This window comes from Calonectris borealis, chromosome 17 (assembly GCF_964195595.1).
Source record: "Calonectris borealis chromosome 17, bCalBor7.hap1.2, whole genome shotgun sequence".
Lineage (NCBI taxonomy): Eukaryota > Metazoa > Chordata > Aves > Procellariiformes > Procellariidae > Calonectris > Calonectris borealis.
In genome coordinates, this window is record NC_134328.1 from 8,965,583 (window position 1) to 8,985,353 (window position 19,771).

The window sequence follows — 19,771 nt, forward strand, 5'->3', positions numbered from 1 at the left end:
CCTAGACAATCCCCACAAGACCGGGGCAGGCCTGGACCCTTACGCAAAATGGCTGAGGACGACTCTCACTCTGCTGAGGTTTGTCCGTCAAAACCAAACCGTCCAGCCAGATAGCACCTCTCCCACCTGGTCAAGTTTAAAAGAAAGTAGCTATGACTGTATCATGCGAGGGGACTGGTCTTGCTGGTGCGTAACAGGCTTGTTCAGAATACTCCATTTGAATTGGCTGTCCTGAGAAAATAGACGCTCCTTTACTTCTTTCAGGATCCCAATGGATTTTAGGTGGGAACTCTGTACTAAGCTGCTCAGATCACAGCAGTTCTGGGCATGTCTAGACATAAAGCTGCTGGTACTGGAAGAAATGTTATCCTGAGCAGGGAGGAACCTACCGAGTTGTAGGTGCTTAAGTCCTCTTTTGCATCTGGCCCTAACTTGCAAGAGAGGAAGAGCCAAATGCTCAAAGGCAGCTTCCATTTTATGGCTCTAAATTATGCAAAAAAATTACGGACTCGATAATTTTGCACCTGCATTTGTATTGGAGGTGAGGGAGAGCCTCAACCAGGCAGGGAGAGGCTCTGATTCTCTGCCCTTTCTCTGCTCTGTGAATTCAGAAGGGAAGAGAGGCCTCATGCCAGCAGAAATCATAGTCCCCATGTGTGTCATACGCTCCTATGCAAAACTCCGCAGTTGGTACACTGGGTGCTTGTTGGGCAATGGCATGGAGAAGGCTGGTTTCCTTGGAACATTTTCTGTTCATTGTACTGTTCCTTCCCGGCATTTCACAAACCACCACAAAGACGACGACAAAAAGGGGGAAAAAAACCTTCTTAAAATGAATTGTGTGTCTGTTCCCTCACTATCCCAACAGCCTTGGCAAGCTCATAGGAGCCAGGCAGAGCTGGTCTCTGCTGGATGTTACTCTTTGCACAATTTTATGGTAATTTTGGGGAGTTTGCATGATCAAATGGTGAAAGCACAAGGAGGGAAGTCAGGACTCTCAGCCTTCATTCCTGGTTCTGCCATTAAGACTCTGTTTGTATTGGCATGACATATATAAACTCTTTTGGTTGTCCCATTGGCATGAACCTTGTTTTATGTATTTGCTACTTCTGTTATTTCTAGGGCTATCCGAGGCTCAAATCAAAACAATAGCAAAATATCCTAATTTATCTGCAAAACAAATGATAAACCTAAGAACTACCACCTCTCTGCTCTGATTCAAAGCCTATTAAAGACAATGCAAAGACATCTGTTGACTCCAGTATACTTGAGATTACAGTGCAGGCTCTTGATCAGATGGAAAAAAGAAGAAAGGCCACTAGAACTCAAGGAAGCAGTGGGAGAACTACGATATATATTATGGGAAGAAAAACACCCTCAGGGGATGCTGGAAGCAAGACTTCTGCCAAGGGTTGGCTAGAATACACAAGTTTAGGGACCCAGCTTTTGCAGCTTCTTGGCTCAGCCTCGGAAGAAAACAGCTTCCTGTCTTAACCTCTTAATGGGAATTCTCTATTTGTAATTTGCAGTACTTTTCATACCTGAAAGAACAACTCAGTTCTGCTTTCATGGCAAAATTCCCAATGATTTCATTGAGAGCACAGCACAGCTCACATCCTCTTATTCTCTGCTGTTGGGTCTTTTTCACGTCTTTCCACGCTGTGAGACTTGACTGGACCTCTCCCCACTCATGCTCATTCTTGGTCTCTGTTTCTTTGATGCAGGTAACAGTTGTTAACTCCATCTAAAGATCATATTTGTTTCTGTAGCAACCAAAAGAGAAAAAGAGGAAATTGATTCAAATACTGTCTTGTGCACTCATTCAAGACATCTCCTGCTTATAGTGACAGCGTGTTTTCTCCTTGCTTTTCATCATAAGCCTTAGAGTCAAGTTCAGCTGTTCTCAGATGGGGCTTATGGAAGAGAATAGGGCAACTGGACAGTCCTAGTGGCCATACCTGCAGAAGTAGTCTGTAAATGCAGCATGCGATCATCCCAAAGCACAAATAAAAAAAGGAAGAAAAGAATGAACCAAAAATATACTACTGTTTTTGAAAATGAAATCTCATGATTTCACTATGTAGCACTGCTATTTCAGTATTGCGGTTTTCAAAACAGTCCTAACTTTGTGGTCCTTCTTTAGATACCTACTTCCCCGAGGTTGGTACCTACGTCGGCTCTCTCTGCCTTTCAAAATCCTCTTTTAAATTAACAAAGTGGTTCCAAACAAGTGGTGGGCTACACATAAAACCTGGGAAGTTTATCTAAGAACAGATTTTTCCCAAGTTATTTCAAAGTCTTTATCAAAATAAAAACTGCAAAGAGGCATAACCATGATCCACTAATAACCATGTCATCTCTAGTCCATCTGCTATCGTGGTACAAAATGAGGGAGTTTGAAGAATATGAACACTGATTATATTAGGAGATGCTTTGGGTTGTGATCAGAGATGGCTCTTTCTTCTAAAAATATACTAAATTTGATTCACTAGCAACAGTGACAAAAAGGATGTTTTGGTTCATAAGGAAATGCTTTGATTCAAATATTTAATTTTGCTTTAAGGGTTTCTAGAAATATAATTAAGCACTAAACTAAAATGGAAACTCTGAACCCCAAAGCTAAAACATTTCACTTAGAAAATGCTAAAATTGTATAATTTGATTTGTTTGGGATTTCAGGGTGATATAACTAAAACAGTCAGTTGAAACTGGTTCTAGTTCACAAAGCATTTCAATTTTCCTAGATTTGAATATTTTGGCTAAGATTATACGATGATAAATCATGGGAGGATGTTACTGTGAAGAAATAACGTGCTGTCAGAATCAGGATTTCAGTATTTCCGAATACAGGTCTATAATGGCAGCTTACTGCACCTATTTTATCAATGATATTTACAGACCTCTAAGCTGAAAGGCGGAGTGGGTACAGTAAGGAGTAAGTCATGGTTTACTTTTAGGATATTATTAGCTATGGCAAAGTTATATCTCAACAAATCCATAAACTCCACTTGACAGGAAAATACCATGCACATTTGTGATGCCACAGGAATAAAGTATCATAATTAAAACAATGGTTCTTTTCCCTCAAGATTTTCTTTAGGCCTGTCCTCAAAATGAAACATAGACAGGTAATTTATTGTTTATCCACATGACATTTAAGCAGCATATTTAATACAGTTGCAGTTCATACTTTAAATTCAAACATAACATCAATCCAACAATTTTTGGCAAATAAAAGGCGGCAACAGAGTGTCAAGATTTCAAGGAGACTCCAATCTAATTTAAATGGTGTTGCTCTCGAAAGCTGGCAGCAAGGAGTGCATCTTTTTAAAATGTTTCTATTAGAAGCTGATGTTTATGATCACTCTCAGCTTGGCAAGAAAAACACTCTTCTAAACATTTACATTTCACATTCTTTAGGACAGTTGAAAAATGTTGGCTTGCAGTTCTCCACACTGCAGAGAGGTTGTGAGGAATGTTATAGTAGAACATTAATAGCCATGTACTTTTCTTGTTCTTTGATTTACTGTGTGGTAGTTTTTATACTAGTTGTGTTCTTAATGTTGTCTGTCCTGATTTGAGTTTCACTCAAACAACATGAGCCTAGGTTTATTTTTCTAGCTAATAAAAACAAAATCAATTCATTTAATAATAATATTTTGTACTAACATTATAGACACCATTTGGAGACTTTCCCATTTGAATATATTCACTACATACTGCTGCAAAACTCCCCAGCAGAGTCAGAAAATGAGCATTTTTCAAGAGATGCAGTCTGTGAAGGAGGGGCTGTCGCTGTTCTCTTTGTCCAAACAATGCAGCTGTGTTCTGGTTTGCCTACGACTCTGATCACAATGGACAGACATCAGCCACAAAAATAATAATATAAGGTAGAACCCCTGGTCAGTCCCTCTGGCTCCAAGGTAACTACTTCCATGAGTAACTGCCATGTCTGAGTAAGACATTTGTGTTCTGGCTGCTGTGTGTCACATATCACGGGCCCCAGTGCACAGCTCTCACAAATAGTGCCACTAAAGCCAGCTGGACTGACTGCTCGTGCCTGCCTACTCACTCCCTTGCACACAGATTTCCCAATCTGACCCAACCTAATAGCATCAGGCAAAAAAAAAATTAGCATTGGCTTTGTTCTTCACCAAGAGCACTGTTTTCAAAGCAATGTTTTGAAAGTACAATTAAATTGCAGATTAGAGGTGCATAAATGTATTCAATGTGTTCCCCATTCCACAAATCACTTAAGGATATGTATGAATCTTACTGACATAGTTAAATGAATCGCTGAATTAGGACTGATGCATGGGATACGATGAAGTCCTAAACATTGCCAACTCCGACGAAGGTCACTGAAAGTTGATGGTACCTAGGAACTACAGAGTGAATAAATACAAGAATGTATCCACATGAATAATTTTCTGTATGCAAATCATCTCACTGCAGTGTTGCAATCAGTGGGAGTCCCCAGACTGGACTGCTCCTGTGGGTAAGCTCACTCATGGTCTGAGGATCTGCAGAATCAGGCTTGGTGGTATGTGCTGGATGCCTGTGCGCTATCATTTTAATTCAGTTTGCTGAGGTGTGTACCATCTCTGGTAAGGTACACGTAAGCCACAATCACAGTGGCATCGAGTCAGCTGCTTCAGGTCTGGGCCATTTTGCTGTCAGTTGAAGACGTGAGACTGATGGAAGTGGCTTGTTCGATGGCACTTGGATAAAGAATAAAATTTGCTGTATGCCTTGCTGGTAGTAGTAGCAGAGAACTAAAGGCAAGGGAATTTTACAAATTGTGAATACAAATTGTAGGTGTGAAGTCTTAATTGCTGTTCATAATTAGGCAACAATACAAACAAACTGTACACATATAAGGCCCTTCATCAGAGGAATTCAGGAAACTTAGAAAGTTTATTAAAGTCTCATCAAAACATGCTGTTGTGACAGTATTATACGGAGACCCCCTGAAGCAGCCACCAACTACCTTGTCTGGGCCATGGCAAAAAGCCTAGGCCTTATGGCTACTGGCACCCTGAGGTCAGGAGTGCACCCCCTGTGCTCCGAGTTAGCCGAGGGTTTATGTTGTTCAGGGAGGTGCTTGGTAGGATAAAAGCTGGGTCTTACTGGCTTACATCAAACTTGTTTGGGAATATTTGCAAACTCATGGAAACAAAAGACAATGTCTCTTGACAAAACTTCTTAGTGTAATTCTGTGCAAGAACACTCTCATTCCAGAATAAAAATGACCACACAAAGACTGACTCAAAACTAACTCCCTGCCAGCCTTTAGAAACTGAAAGTCCCATTTTAAAGTTGAAGGCACTTACAAAAACCCCATGTTTTTATTTAGCTTGTTTTTTCCAGTGTGTACATCCCCCAGAGTAAGCACCCAAAATCCAAACAAAGTTAGGGGAATCTTGAGGTAACCTGTGACAGTTGCATCACTTGAAGACAAGCACCCGAAATCAAATAAGGTCAATTGAACCTCAAGGTGCTCAATGACTCATTTCAATGCAGACATTAAAAATGAAGTATCTTTGAAGGGTTTTGAAAATCTTTGCCTAAATGACTGGGACAGAGGATGAAGCTGAGGAATTCCTGTTCTCATAGACAAGTCCTCTCAGAGCAACGTGTTATCAATCAATAACCTATAGTCATATAGATTAGCATATACAGGTCTCTATAGGAAACCGGTAACACATCACAAATCATAACTTAATAGAATCTCTGTATAACCGGTGTCTTGAATAACACTAATAACTCTGTATAAAGAAATAAAGGGAGCAGCTCAGAGTGGGTGGGAAGCAGTAGCCAGCAGGCTGGCTAGGAGGAAGGGAGAAATAATAAGGTACCTATTTCCCAGGCAGGGCCAGCAGGTGTATTTATAGAGGTCACACACCTCCTGGTCAATTAGGTCTAAACCCAGAGGAACCACTGGTAAAATATCCATTGCTGCTGGCTTTGGTAAAAGCCAATTAGAGATGCATTTATATTATAAAACCTAATTTCTAGGGAATAAAAGTGTGGAGAACTTCAAAGAGTTGCCCAAAGAAGGATGGAGCATGGTGTTCGTTCAGGACTGGGACTAATGGATCCCAGTGCCTGAGCGTGTGGACATTCTTTGAGATTCAAGGAAGGATAGCTTAAAACACTGGCCTCTGGTTGCAAAATTCAAGCCAGAATTGAAATAATTGTTACTTGTTTGCTTTACATTTTACTTGTTTGCTTCCTCTCAGTCTAGTATCTAAATGTACAATTTTAATTGTTTCTAAATAAACACTTGCTTTACCATAAGGCTTGTCTGACGTTGGGGGTAAGGTAAATGAAAACAAAGCTATGGTGTTACAATTCCGTGGAGATCACAGATTGAGTCAAAGAAGCACATGTGGGTAACCCTGAGAACCTGTACCTCAGCACAGCTTCATGAGATTCTGCAAGTCGGAGAATTTTTTTGCCAGGCTGCAAAGAACCAGTGCAGGAGCTGGGAATGCCAAGTGCCAAGTTTGCGAAGGCGGTCCCTTTAGCAGGCACAAACAGACACTTTCTGAGGCACAGAGAGACTCCCCATAGCTTCTCTAAGCCATGGTGCTGTACAATGAGTAGACCAAAGTCATACCACGGGTTAGTGACAAAGCTGAAAAGAATCCAGATTGCCAGCTCCCTGTCCTAAATACCAAATGTAGTCCTGCCTTCTCCTCTAGGATAAAAGCATAAGGAAAAATGTTCTAAAAGCGTTCAAGAAGCAGTGTGGATTTTGCTGTTAAAAGGAGGAAACATTATCAAAGGATCAGAAAATTCCACAAAGTAACACAACAGTTACTATTGCAAAACTCTGGGGGATCTCTTCTGTGGTATAGAGTTATTCAGCAGCTCAGATTCATAGCAGTATTTCTTCGTCCTCCACAGTCATAAATTCTTTTTCCTGTTTTGGATAAGTTCAGTAAGCTCAACTCCTTTGGCTCCAGTGAGAGCCAGACCTTGCCTAAAATGTAATATTTTTATTGTCCTTTCCATAGAACATTTATGCTGTGTTTATCAGGTTCATTTCTTTTTTCATTAGAAGTTAATCGCAATGCCATTAGCACTGCTTTAATGTCATGAGAATCACACTCTGTAGGGTGCATCCTATGACTGCCTCAAAAATCTCTCCCTGTGGATATTTTGTCTCTGTGAAATAGTCTGGTTCCAACTATTCATCTTTGCCAAGCAGAACAATGTTACCAATTATTCCTACAGTGGAAAATAAATCAGAACAATCATTTGTTTTCTTGCAGTTGATTGTACATATCCTTCATCAGAAGAAATTTAGCTATGAATTAGAAAAATTTCTTTTCACCTTCCCAGCCTCTTCAGTTTGTGCAGGATTCATGGTATGCCTATGCATCAGATGAGTTATTTTACCTGGGAGGTAGGAATTGTTCCAAGTTCATACCTGCTCAAGATGTAATTCAGTTTTATGAAGGAGACTGGCATAATGCCTATCTACAAAAAATCTCCAGCATTATTATGTCGAGCATAGAAGAGTTAACAGTGACCCAGTAAAAGAAATCAAGAATTTGAAGGTGGTTTTGCAGAGAGAAAAGATCTGTCATTAGTGAAAAGAAATGAGGTGAAATTACTGACAGAACATTTCTGATCATGCAATCAAGGAAACATAGAACAAAACTCCAGGGCACAGAGGGATCTGTGAGTACTACCTTGGGGAGAAGGTACTACAGATATTTCTTCAGATAAGGGCATATCAAAATTCAGTGCCTGAGCTCAGAAACTCAAACATTCATATTAAAAATGCAGTCAGTTCATGTTAATGGATTGGGACATGAGTAGCTTTAGGACTTGGCTCTCTTATTCTGCTTAAATATGCAATTCCTAAGAATAATTCAGATGTGCCATTACCTTGAAGGTATCAGAAATCACAGCAGATGCACGCTCAGGTTACGCAAACAGTTACTCTTCTGTGCACGCAGTTGTGAAAATCTGGTCCTCAAGATTTTTTGCATTTATTTTCGCTTTGCACACAAATTGCAGAGGTGTTGTCCGAGGTGCTGAGTCCTCCTCAGGTCATTGTGAAGCTGAAGGAAGCTGCAGGTGCTCCATGCCACTGAAAATCACGTCATTAGCTTAATCATCAACAAAGTCTTATTACCAAGACTTGCAGCTGGTATCCAATGAAATCTGAGATAGCAGTTAGAGTCCTAAGCAACTAGTAATACCAGTTTTTCTAGAAAATTAATAAATGCAAATGTTAACTGTTCTAAATTCACTTCATAAACAAGTCACCTGGAAAGATTTGTGGTTTTCATTAAAAGGGGAATATAAATAGAAAAGGAAATGGAAGGCCTGATGCTTAGTGTCCAATAAACCCCAGAATGTGGCCAAGCTCTTGCAGGGCTCTCTGGGTATGCAATGAGATAATTAGCAAACTGTCATTGTAGTCTTTCAATCACTATAAAATACATTTAAATGCTTTCTAAGTGTGCAGCCCACTAGTGACTAATGAAGCAACTGCAGCTGATAGGCTGGATCCTGCACTAAACAAGGCAGAGCAAAGAAGATAAATAGCGCTAAATTGCATGGCGGGCATAAGAGGCTGAGAAGCTCCAAGGAGGTGATTCTGTTCTCAGCTAATGAAAGAGACTGGCAAGGGATGAACATTGCCATGTGCCTCATTAACACAGAGGCAGTGACTCTCGATACATATCCAGTGTCCATTCACACCCAATGATTTTGATTTCCAATGAGCAGAGGAACTTGAGATTCATCCCCATCCAGTGTAAGAAACTGTGTTGCCCTGAGTCTTGGTATTGTTTCCATTCTTGCCTTACCCCTAGTAAAACAGCTTGCTGCCCTGTAATAGGCAGACCAAACCCCAGTCAAAAGTTTTGTGTGACTGCTCAGTGCTGAAAAAGCTATGTTCCTCCTGAAGTCCTGGCTCTAGGAGACAAATGTGGATTCCCCTGGAAATCTGCCCAGATCTAAATGTGAGTACGGAAATGGGTGTTATTGCCTGCACTCTGTGTTTGTGTTCAAACTCTCCCTTGCCTGCAGTTTCCATATTTTTCCTATTGAAACTAGTGTGAGATTATAAATTTAAAGGATCTATCAAATAATTAGGTATCATCTTGATAATGAATTATGAATTGAAAACAAGTCTCATTGAAAAATTATGTACTTGCCTGAAAAAGAAAAAGGAGATATAAGGAGAATAAAACTACTGTATCACAGGTATCATGTCTTAGCAAACTAACGCAAAAGGTAGATTGCATTCTGTATCTGGACCATGAGTAAGATCTTCCCAGCTTCTCCAGTGGCCTAGGCATGTGTCACCTTCTACACTCCTCAGCAGTCTCTCAAAAAGCAGCTGTAATGTGCAACCACAGTTCCCAGCTGTGAAGCCATGACGTGCCACCTGCCGAGCCTGGCAGAGTCCAAGCGATGACACTGGTTTGCACTACTGTGCGGACTGCAGTAAAAACTACCCAGCTGACCTCCATAAAAATTAATTGAGTGGCCCTGCTCGAAGCATCCTGCGTCTTCCTGGAGTTATGCATTGGAAAGGACTCTCTGAGTCATCCTCCTAATTTGCATATCCCTTTGCATCTTGGCATTAACAGTCAAGAGCCATTGGAGCCAGCTAGAAAAGCCTCATGTTTGTGCTCTCCCATGCAAATACCTCTTCTCCCTATATATTAGTTACTGTGTGTGGGTTTTCTCTCTCACTCTCTCTTGCCATATGTGTGGGAGTTGATGGCATCAACTTTATGAAATCTCAACACATGCCAAGAACAGCTGGAGAAGTTGAAACAAGTTCTGGGTGAGGTGAGTTTCATGGGCAGGGACTGAAATTAGCAAAGGTACCGTGGCTGGGTGCCATCCTGGGAGTCTCACATGGAGCATGTGGGCTTTGCTTGCTCCAAGAGCAGATTCCCCATGGAAAAAAGGATTTGATTTGATTTAGATAATGACGATGGCAGAGATAACTGAATTAGAAGAATCTGTTCACCAGGAGAGACCATCTCTGCACCTCTTCCGTGACTGGTTCATTATGTAAATATAAAAATTTCATCATGAGTCTGAGGTAATTAATATCTTTAGCCAGCATGTAGCACTCTTCATCTTCAAAACGCTTTACTAACATTAATAATTAATCACCACAACACTCTGGGAAGGTTATCATCTTAATCAATGGGTAAACTGAGGCACAAAGTTTTAAAGTATCACAACCTGCCAGTGGCACTACTCTTGTGTCCCAGCCTGGTGCTCAGTGTGATACAGTGCGTGGCCAAGCTACCTGATATGCTTCATGATAAGAAGGAACAAACCAAGAGGGCATTCCAGGATGAATGAAATAAAACTCCCTCCAGACTGCACACAGAGCAGAACCTGTTAATCAGTGGCTGCTCCCTACAGGTCTCTGTGTTCTCAAATCCAGGACGTCTGTCCTCCCCTTGGAACCTCTACAATATGTTTCTGTTGATCTTTCTGCATGTTCCCTCCGACAGTATTGCTGACATGATAGATACACTCTGGCCTCAGCCTTAGGTATGATTCAGGTCTTTACATCTTCTTTTCTGGGTAATTTTAGAATATAAAGAACCAATGATATGTCTGATGAATTTTAGTGTTATAAATTGTTTAATAACTAGCCTTTGCTTTTGAAGCATTTTACACATCTACCTCAGAAGAATTTCCACCTTTTGCCTCCATCTCTTATACAGGAATATTTGAGTCTGGTTCAAAGTGTGGTCTTAAGTTGTTAATTTTCTACAATCAATTCTTGTTTAGACTAGTAAACGCAGCTTTTAACTTATCAGTTTTTGCCATTAGTTCCACCTGGACATCTCCACTGGGTCATACATTATTGCTTAGGTATGTCATTCCCAGACAAACCTGGGGAGAATTGTGAAAGAAGTGACCTCCTTGCCCAATTTAGAAAATGAAATTTCAGCGCAGCCTACTAAATACAGAAATATGCACAGTACCTCTGAAAGAAAAGTTTGCTTTTCTTGAGGCTTCACAAGAGGGATCTGTCAAATGTGGCAGGCTGTCATTAAAAACAATTAACCTAATCAAAAATCCCTTTTCTCTTGTTTCTGCCTAGTCAGGTGAATATTAAATACAGATTTTCCAGGGGGGAAAAAAAGAGGAAATCAGCATCTATGTTTTCATTCAAACATGCGTATGAAGGAGCAAGTACAGATTCGCCTTCGTATACCTAAAGTATGCATGTAATTAGTATGACTGCACAGGGAGTCATGAGACTTGTATACATGACTGGCCACCTGCATGTCATTTGGGCGGTTGTCTTAATAGTGACAATGCTTGTGCATGCAACCCTAGCATTTAAACGTATGGAAACACACATTTTTCTGGCAAAGTGGACTTGTGAGAGCTGCTGTTCTCCTAACCTCACGCTCCCCAAGAGTTCTGGTACCTGTTAGGACAATCTTCTCATTGAACATGTAGATTTTTGTACCTGTTTGGTTTAGAATAAACTGGTTGCTTGTGATGTCTTAACTCCTAGCATCACCACCACAAGTACAAGTACAATTCTCTCCTCATCACTCCCAAACCTCTTTTGTGTTTTCCAGAAGTGGAGGAGGCAAAGAAAAACCCTAGTTCCTTTGAGGTGGGAGCTCACCCCAAGGGGGAGGAGAGGGAAGCTGACCTCCAGTGCATTTACTGATCATACTTATTTTTAAAGGCACTTAGCCATAAGTCTCAGCCTATGGCTCTGCTTCCTGCAGGCACACCCTGCTTGTGGCTGTGAAGGTACTCACTAAGCACTAGTAACACCCAGCATTTATATAGGGCTTTTCATCTTCAAAGCACTTCCCGAACATCGTTTAATTAATGAATCCTCACAGCCCTCTGTGAGGTATGCACAGTTATTACCCCCACATTTTACAAGTGAGGAAAACTGAGGCAGCGATTAGCTGAGGCAACACTGTGGGAATTGGGATTAGAGCTCAGGAGAACTCAGGAGTGCCTGGACCCCTGTCCCACGCAATGATTGCCGGGCTGCTTCGTTGGGAAATGCACGTGGTGCCTCAGTTCAGCACAGTATCTTGAACATGACCAGTGCTGACCCTTTGGTGCATCAGCAACATCTCTTCTTTCCAGGTCCACATAGGTATTCTGTGTGGAGATCTGGAAAAATATTCTTTCTTGTCTTTCAGTATCAGTTCCAGATCCTGCTGTCACCCAGACAGGAGATCCAAAGAAAGACACTGGGACTGAGGCTCCAGAAGATGACAGGTTCCATTATCTATAGCACTACCTAACACATTCAGTTTCAGTGCCTTCACAGTGTTTTTAAAATTACATAGAGGGGGGACTTTCACCCAGGGATCTCAGAGCGCTCTATGGACAAAGGACAGTGTTGCAATCCCAAATCACAGTATGACTCTGTGCAGACTGTCAGACCCGCTCGGGCTTGGCCTTGGCTGAAGATCTGATGATTCACGACCCTCAGCCCACATTCATGAAAGTTCAGTGAGTTTCACTCACATCCTCCTCAGTAACTGTGGGTTCCTCCGTCGAGAAGCCCCAGGGTATCCCAGTTCCCAGCTGACATGTGAAGGACAGGAGCAGACTTCCTGGTCGTAATGGCAGCCGGTAGGGTGAGAGAGGGCACCAATGATGGGGGTTAAACCTGGATGGTTCAACCTCGTCAAACTTGAATATCCGAGAGAACCTGCAGGGCTTGGTTCCTTTCCAGCCCTCCAGGGCTCTCACAGCCCTAATTATTATTGTTGTTGTTGTTATTATAACAAAACATTCATATACTGCCATAAAATACAAACTAGATAATACACGTTCCTTGCCTGAAGAGCTCAGGCTTTAAACAGGCTGGACATTCTGAAGTAGATCCCTCAGGAGAGACAGGGAAGGCGCAGCCCTTTCACAGCAATTTCCCCTCTCAATTCCTTTCAAGTGCGGCTGGACACTGTGAAGGGATATGGGACGCAGCACTAAGCAGCTGACCAGGCAGGTCAGAGAAGCAGCGTGCTCCTCCAGCTGTGCCTCAGCTCATGTTCTGCTATGCACAGCAGCTGTGGGAGAAAGGTCTGTGGCCGGCACTCACACTCACAAGGCAGAGGACTGGGATTTCATTGAGGGTGCGCTTCTCAAATCAGCTGCAGCTCAAAGCTGGTACCTTTCCATTGCTGGAAAGCAACGTCCAACCCGCTGTTCCTGGTGGGATAGCAGCTCCCAGCTCCTGCCGAGTTCTCGCGGGCCCTATCAGGGAATTGCTGTCAATCAGTTGATCAGCAATGCTGCCTCTGTCTGAGCCAGACGGTGCGGTACCACCTGCAGAAATGCAACAGGCGCTGCTCCTTCCTGCTCCTGTATAAGACAACCATCCCACAGACGTTGTCTCAAATGCACCATTCTACTAAACCAAGGTGATGGAATTGTAATGCTTAAAAGAAAACAGGAGCATGGTAGTGCATAGTGTGCTGACACCTTTGCACAGCTGACTGCTGGGAAGCACTGGGGAATCTGTGGTTCATAAATGCTCTTCTGGCTGAGACTGATGCCTTCTCTCACCTGTGAGGTCCCTTCTGTTCCCTCCTGACAGTGTTTCCCAGTCTAATCTGAAATGCCATGAGATACTGAGCCAAGGGAGAAATGGAAAATGTTGCAATTCCTAAGCTGCCCTTTAAAATGAAATAGTAATACTTGTAATTAATAATAATCTCTAATGAAAAAAAAAAATCCCTGCTTATTCCAATATAGACACTTTAGGTAGTACTAGGGCGTCAGGCAGGCTTATTCAGCCTCTGGACAGACTCACCCACAAGGCCTAGCATCAACACGCCCTGTGTAAACCTAGCATCATTTTGAACAACAACTGCACCAAAACAAAACAAAGACAAGGAGAACTTTAGGTCCTTTGTGTGTCTAAACACAAGGGAGGGATCCCTGGCCAGTTTTTACCAACTGAAGGCTCTGAGCCAGAAACTGTCCCTGCATCTATATTCATAAGTCATAAAACAAACCAAAACAAAAAACCCAACAAAATACATTTACAATGAAGGAAACATTTCTCAGAAGTGCTGCTGTTTTCATTCCCTCCAGTGCTCTATGTTCCAATGTTCTAATGTTCTCTGACCATTCGGTCACAAAGACATTGAGCAGACACTGTTGAAGTTTTTGAATACTTAATCTGACCTATCTTAGACCTGTCACAAACCCCAGAAAATATTAAGAATAGGGGCACATCTAATATATTATTAAGGGATATAATGTTAATGTTATGATTATTATTGAAGTCCATAGCAATTTTCATCACAGAAGTTAAGAGGTAATGGGGAAACCTCACTGGACACCCAGCATAAATGTTCACATCACCCGCTGCCTACCCCTAAACCGCAACACTGCTGCTATTTCTTCCCATTCCTTCTCTCCAGGCTCCTAGTCCAGCCCCCAGCCAAGCTCTAACTATCCCTAGGGGAATTTGTTCATACACACAGATACGTTGGTGACTCAAGTCTTAATTTTTCCCCAGTTGATCTGCCTCTTTATGGCCAGTCCCTCCCAGACTGCCGTATTCTCCCAGGTGGCTCACCGGCTACACCAGCTGAACTCCCTGCCTTTTTCCCATGCCCTCCTTTCTCTACGCCTGCCACCATGCTCTGCCCATTTCTTGGCTGTTGCCAAAGGAGCCCTTTTCCTTAACTGCCTCTTTGTAGCACAGCCCCAACAGTTACTTACTGTTAATCACGACAATACTTGCTGTGCAGTGGACATCTGTTTAGAGCCCTGACACACAGCGTTGCATTTCAACAGCAAAGCATTTCTTTTTTTCCCATCTGCAGAAGGTGATCCAGACAAAATGGCTAATTTCTAAGTTAGCTCCTCTCGGTTTATGCTTCCCGCCCTAGCAATAGTTGTCAATCAAGCAGAGCTTAATCTTAATTCAGGCATTAACTTGAACACAATTAATTCTTGGCAGCAGACATAAAATGCCATGAGCCCCATCTCTCCTGATGGTGATAAGACTGACTGTCAGGACAGGCTCTGCATTCACTCCTTGACTTTAGCAAGAGTTAGATCAAGCCCATACAGACTAATAAAACAAATGACATTGTTGGCATCAGCAAGTGCAACTCTAAAAGAGTCAATTGATTTCTGTCTCACTATGCCAACCAGGACTTGCCTTGATTTACAGAAGTGGCTGGGATTTTCCTATTAGTTTTCAGGATATCAATTCAAATTACAACTGGGAGAGAATCAGAAGCACAAATTTGAGGCACATGGCCTAATCCTAAGGGAAGGTGTTTGACAGGCTGCAGTGTTAACAACACCCTCGTGGCCAGACACATGCCAGACGGTCACAGATGTGACCTGCTGCCATCTGGGTCAGCATAATCTTGCCCTGCCTTCCTCTGCCTTGTTTCTGTTGCCTCATTGCACTTTCCGCATGGCATTTTCAGTCTTGTTTTATCTCATTCCACTTATGGACCTGACTTGTGTGGCTCAAATGAAACCTTGCTAACTTTGCTGGGGTTCATAATGATTCAAGTTATGAGATGAGGTGGCCCGGGACAGACTGTCACCAGTTCAAGTCCGATCCAGGTTATCTTCATCTTGAGGTTGAGGAGCCAGCTGGGCCATCTGTCTTGCACCACTCGCAAGACTGATACTCACCGGCCCACTCCCCTTCCCTCATTTTTCTGGCTATCTACTTTTCTCGTTACCCTTATCAAGAGAAGAACTTAACCAACCTGGCATACCAGCCTGATATACTTAGCAGATTGCAGTGTGACTCAGTACAGAACTCTTCCTATGTTTTCACATATAAACACAGTCAGTAGACAAGAAGACAGTGAAAAGAGCACACGATGCATCATGGAGATTGCAAAACCCCAAGGAGTCAACAGATCGGAAGGTCCCTCGCAGAACAGGTGCCCATTCCCCACCGAAATGCCCTATTCCTTTTTTAATTTGAACGGTCTTAAGTTTGCAAAACATCTGAGATTCATTAGGTTATGCACAGGAATATCCATATTATTAAAACTCCTGCAAAGGCATATTCTATTAGCAATATTTTGGCAACCATCCTGAAGACTGCCATGTATTTGATGACCGGTGTAAATTACATCACTAATTAAGCTGGGGCAAATATTTTGAAAGCGATTCATAGGCAGAAACACATTCATATTAACCATCCAATGAAGAGTATTATACACAGATATATTTGACCCAGGGGATGAAATAGCAAAAACTACCCAGGTGCTAAAACTAAGATATTTAAGATTGATTGTCTTATTTCACCAGAATCATAGCTTTTGGTAGAATGCTTGGTCAAAAGGCTACCTCTTCCCATGGAAAACCAGGAAGAATTTTGTTCTGCCCTACGCTGAATAGAATCTCTACCTAAAATTTCATTTGATTTGTCCTGCAAACATGCCTCAAGTTTGCACTGGTTTATAGTGCCTTTCTGAATATCCTGGGAGCTAAGGTGGTTGGTGCATTATATGCTGCATTGTGTAAGGTGTTGCCTACTTATAGTTTGCATATTATTACAAATATGTTTTTCAACTGACTGAAAAAAACATAGATAGAGTCTTACTACTTAGAGCTTTAGAATGTACATGGAGAAAAATTTCGTTATGATTTTATTGCAAATAGTCTTGATGACTTTTATTCTAAAAAGCTGTCTTGCTAAGATTCATATGGATAAAAACCTCACATTCAGTTTCTGAATTAATTTTGCAAGGTCCAAATGCAGTATACGCTTGGAATGAAACTGTCAAGTGCTTGGCTTACAGTAAGCAAAATTCTGCAAGTAGCAATATGGCTATTTCAGATAGTTACTTCACTTCTGCTGATACAACTGAACTAAAACTTAACTTATGAAAAAGCTGTTAGGATAGGGTAGTCAGTTTTTTCTTTGGCAAAGCTATGTAGGATTGGCCTCAAAAATTAACTAGTTTGTAAAATTCCAAATATATGCAAATAAGTAAATTATCTTATTCAATAAAGGAATTCAGTTATGAACACTTGCATGATCACAAAGACGTTTGGGAGACAGTTAATTCTCACAAATAATCTTTATCTCTAACACATCCTATGTTATTTCAATGTATGAGCTAGATGTATGCAATACACCATATTAAATATCTCCTCTGAATAAAGGAACACCAAAGGAAATCCTATACTCATTTTATTAAAAAATATCCTCCATGTCTCTCATAAAAATCAGTCTCTAAGAGTTACTTCCATAGTTCCTCCATGCTGAAGTAGTATCACAAAAAAACTTTCTGTACTCAAACACGGGTTAACACTTGCTTGATTGGACACGTTGAACCTGTCCTTCTTTGTCTGCAATGCTTCTCAAGGGAATACTAGCTCTGCTCCCTCTTCTGTGTGAGCCCATGACCCCAGGTCAGGCATGCAAAGGACTGCCCAGAGTTTAAAGATGAAGAATTTAGTTAGGGGTGGTTGCATCCCAGGTCTCAGTGGAATGAGTTGAGTCCTATCCCATACCACAAGATGATGGGGGCAAGCTCCACATTGTACTGTGTGACAGGCACAGGCCTCAGGCACAGACTGCAGACGGGGAGAATCACATGCTTCTTGCCCTGCACAGTGCTACAGGCTTTCTCCAGCTCCCCGTATCTGGTATGTGGGACCACAGAATTGGAGAGACCCTGAAGTGCTGGGTTTTGTGGTCCAGTCCAAGAGTGTGGAAAAAACTCCCCGGGAACTAAGAATCCTCACAATTCTCACTATGTTCCATTCTCTTCCACTTTGATGTTGCTGTCTCTTACATGAATGTTGTTATGTATTGCCTGTATATTAAAAACAAATAAACATGAAACAGGACACTCTGCTGCACACAGTTTTCCCTGTTAGAAGGGAATGAGAACAAACCCCCTACAACACATACTAGCCACGTTGCTTATGCAATTAACTCTCCAATAGCTAGGGTACATCCATTAGTTCAACTAGAAACTAGGAGAGATAAGCATGTTATATTTTCTGTTTTGCAAGCATTATCTCCAGCAAAACAACCACCAGGAACACAAATACAGTCTAACAGAATAAAGTCTTCATAGGTCTACTATCCTGCCACAGACAGAGTGATGTTTAAATGCAGTATTCCAACATTATAGGATATATGCCCAGGAATGTATTCTAAACTAGCATCTATAATAGGTTCTGCCAAGGGCTTGGTATGGCCAGTGGTAACCGTCCCCCTGAACTGAACTCAAGGTGAAAGTGCTGGGACAACTGTACTTGAATTTCCACCTGTTGAGAAACAAGTCCTACTGTATTAAGTATCACAGATCTTTTACGGCCTCCTTAAGAAGTGAATTGCGGAGTAGCACAAGGAACTAGAGTGTTGAGATCTCATGTACTGTATTTGCACCTGGGAATCACTAGGTGTATGTTCATAAATAGCTAATGCGGCAGAGCAGCCCAACGTGGTCTTACTTTTACTACTGAATTGCTCTGAGATCTTGTTCATCTTTCAGTATCTCATTTGGTCCTTCTGTAGCTTGGGGAATAACACTTATGTGCTCCACTGAGGCACTGAGGTCTATAACAATAACTATGAACTGTTTGATAAGAGATGCTACTGAAAGACAAAGGTGTATTATTGCAAAATTTTGTGGGTTGGCAACTTAGCTAGTGGCACTGTATTGCATCCAGAGCCCATTTGGCTCCTCACAATGAAATGAGAGTGGGGGGAGAGGAAATCAGGTCAGAGTTTTTGGCAGACCTATTCAAGGTAAGCATAATCCAGCTGATTCATTATGTGCTGCAATCCTTGCTGGCAAAGACTCTGAAGTAAAGTAGCCTCCAGCCCTATTGCAGCTTAACCTCTGTGTGTGGGTGTTGACGCTGCACATTAGGGAAGGGTGTCACTGGTGGATAAACTTAAGGGGGTAAGGGCTGGATAAAGGATGCAAAGGACTTCACACAAGTGTCCAGTATGAGCCTAGTGTTCCCTGCTGAGCAGCCCACTCTAAAAATGTTGTTCCTACCTCCAACAAGACAAAGAGGAAACCTTTTGAGAAGACCCTTCTGATGACTAATGCAATCTCTGTTTCATGAATCATTGGCATTGGGATGTCCTTGTGGCATAATCAGAGCTCTGGTTATTATACTCATTGATGATAAAACAAGTAAATCTTAATGAGTTGTGGGAAAGGAGACAATAGGGCCCTCTGCCAGGTCTCATTTACCTTGACAACACGCCTACAGCCCAAGTACAAAGATCGCTATTGTTTATCCTCACTATTTGTGAAGGGGCCAGACAGTTCTTCTCATTTCACTCCATCTGATGGTACTCTCTTTATCTCTGCCTTAGCATTTCTAAGGTACCTATCACTGTGGTATCTAAGCACCTCAGCTTTAGTCCAAGGTTAAATTCATGGTAAATAAACCACTTGGACAGCCTTTGAAGGTGAGAAACTGATATATAGTCAAATAGTGGTAAATCATTCAATTTACATAGTGCCTCTTCGTTGACTAAAAGGACAAGCAAAGACTTTGTTGTTCATATTGTAAACAAATCCTCTGTGTATGATTCAGACACTAAGTAACTGGGTCTGTTACCTCACTAATACAGCTAAGCCAATCTACCATGCCAGTAACACATGCCCAGCATGAACTCAGTTTCTGTCCCAGCTGGACTGTATTTACACTAGGGACTCTTGTCAGCCTAGCTGTCTTGGTCAGGGTTACAACTCATCACACTCCTGACCAGAAGAGCTACAGCAGTAGAATTATATAGAAAAGAAAA

At 41.8% G+C, this 19,771-nt stretch overlaps 1 long non-coding RNA gene across 3 annotated transcripts in view; it reads right to left on the bottom strand.

Annotated features, from left to right (window-relative positions):
• Positions 1–19,771, bottom strand: part of LOC142089704 (uncharacterized) — a 47,526-nt gene that overhangs the window by 4,390 nt on the left and 23,365 nt on the right. For 2 of the 3 annotated variants that reach the window (XR_012676273.1, XR_012676272.1), the window contains exons 1-2: positions 7,903–8,102; positions 1,542–1,763 (exon numbers count right to left, since the gene is read on the bottom strand). This is a non-coding gene — a long non-coding RNA (uncharacterized LOC142089704). Of the gene's footprint in view, positions 1–1,541; positions 1,764–7,902; positions 8,103–19,771 lie in introns of those variants that run through there. The other variant, XR_012676274.1, reaches the window with a different exon arrangement.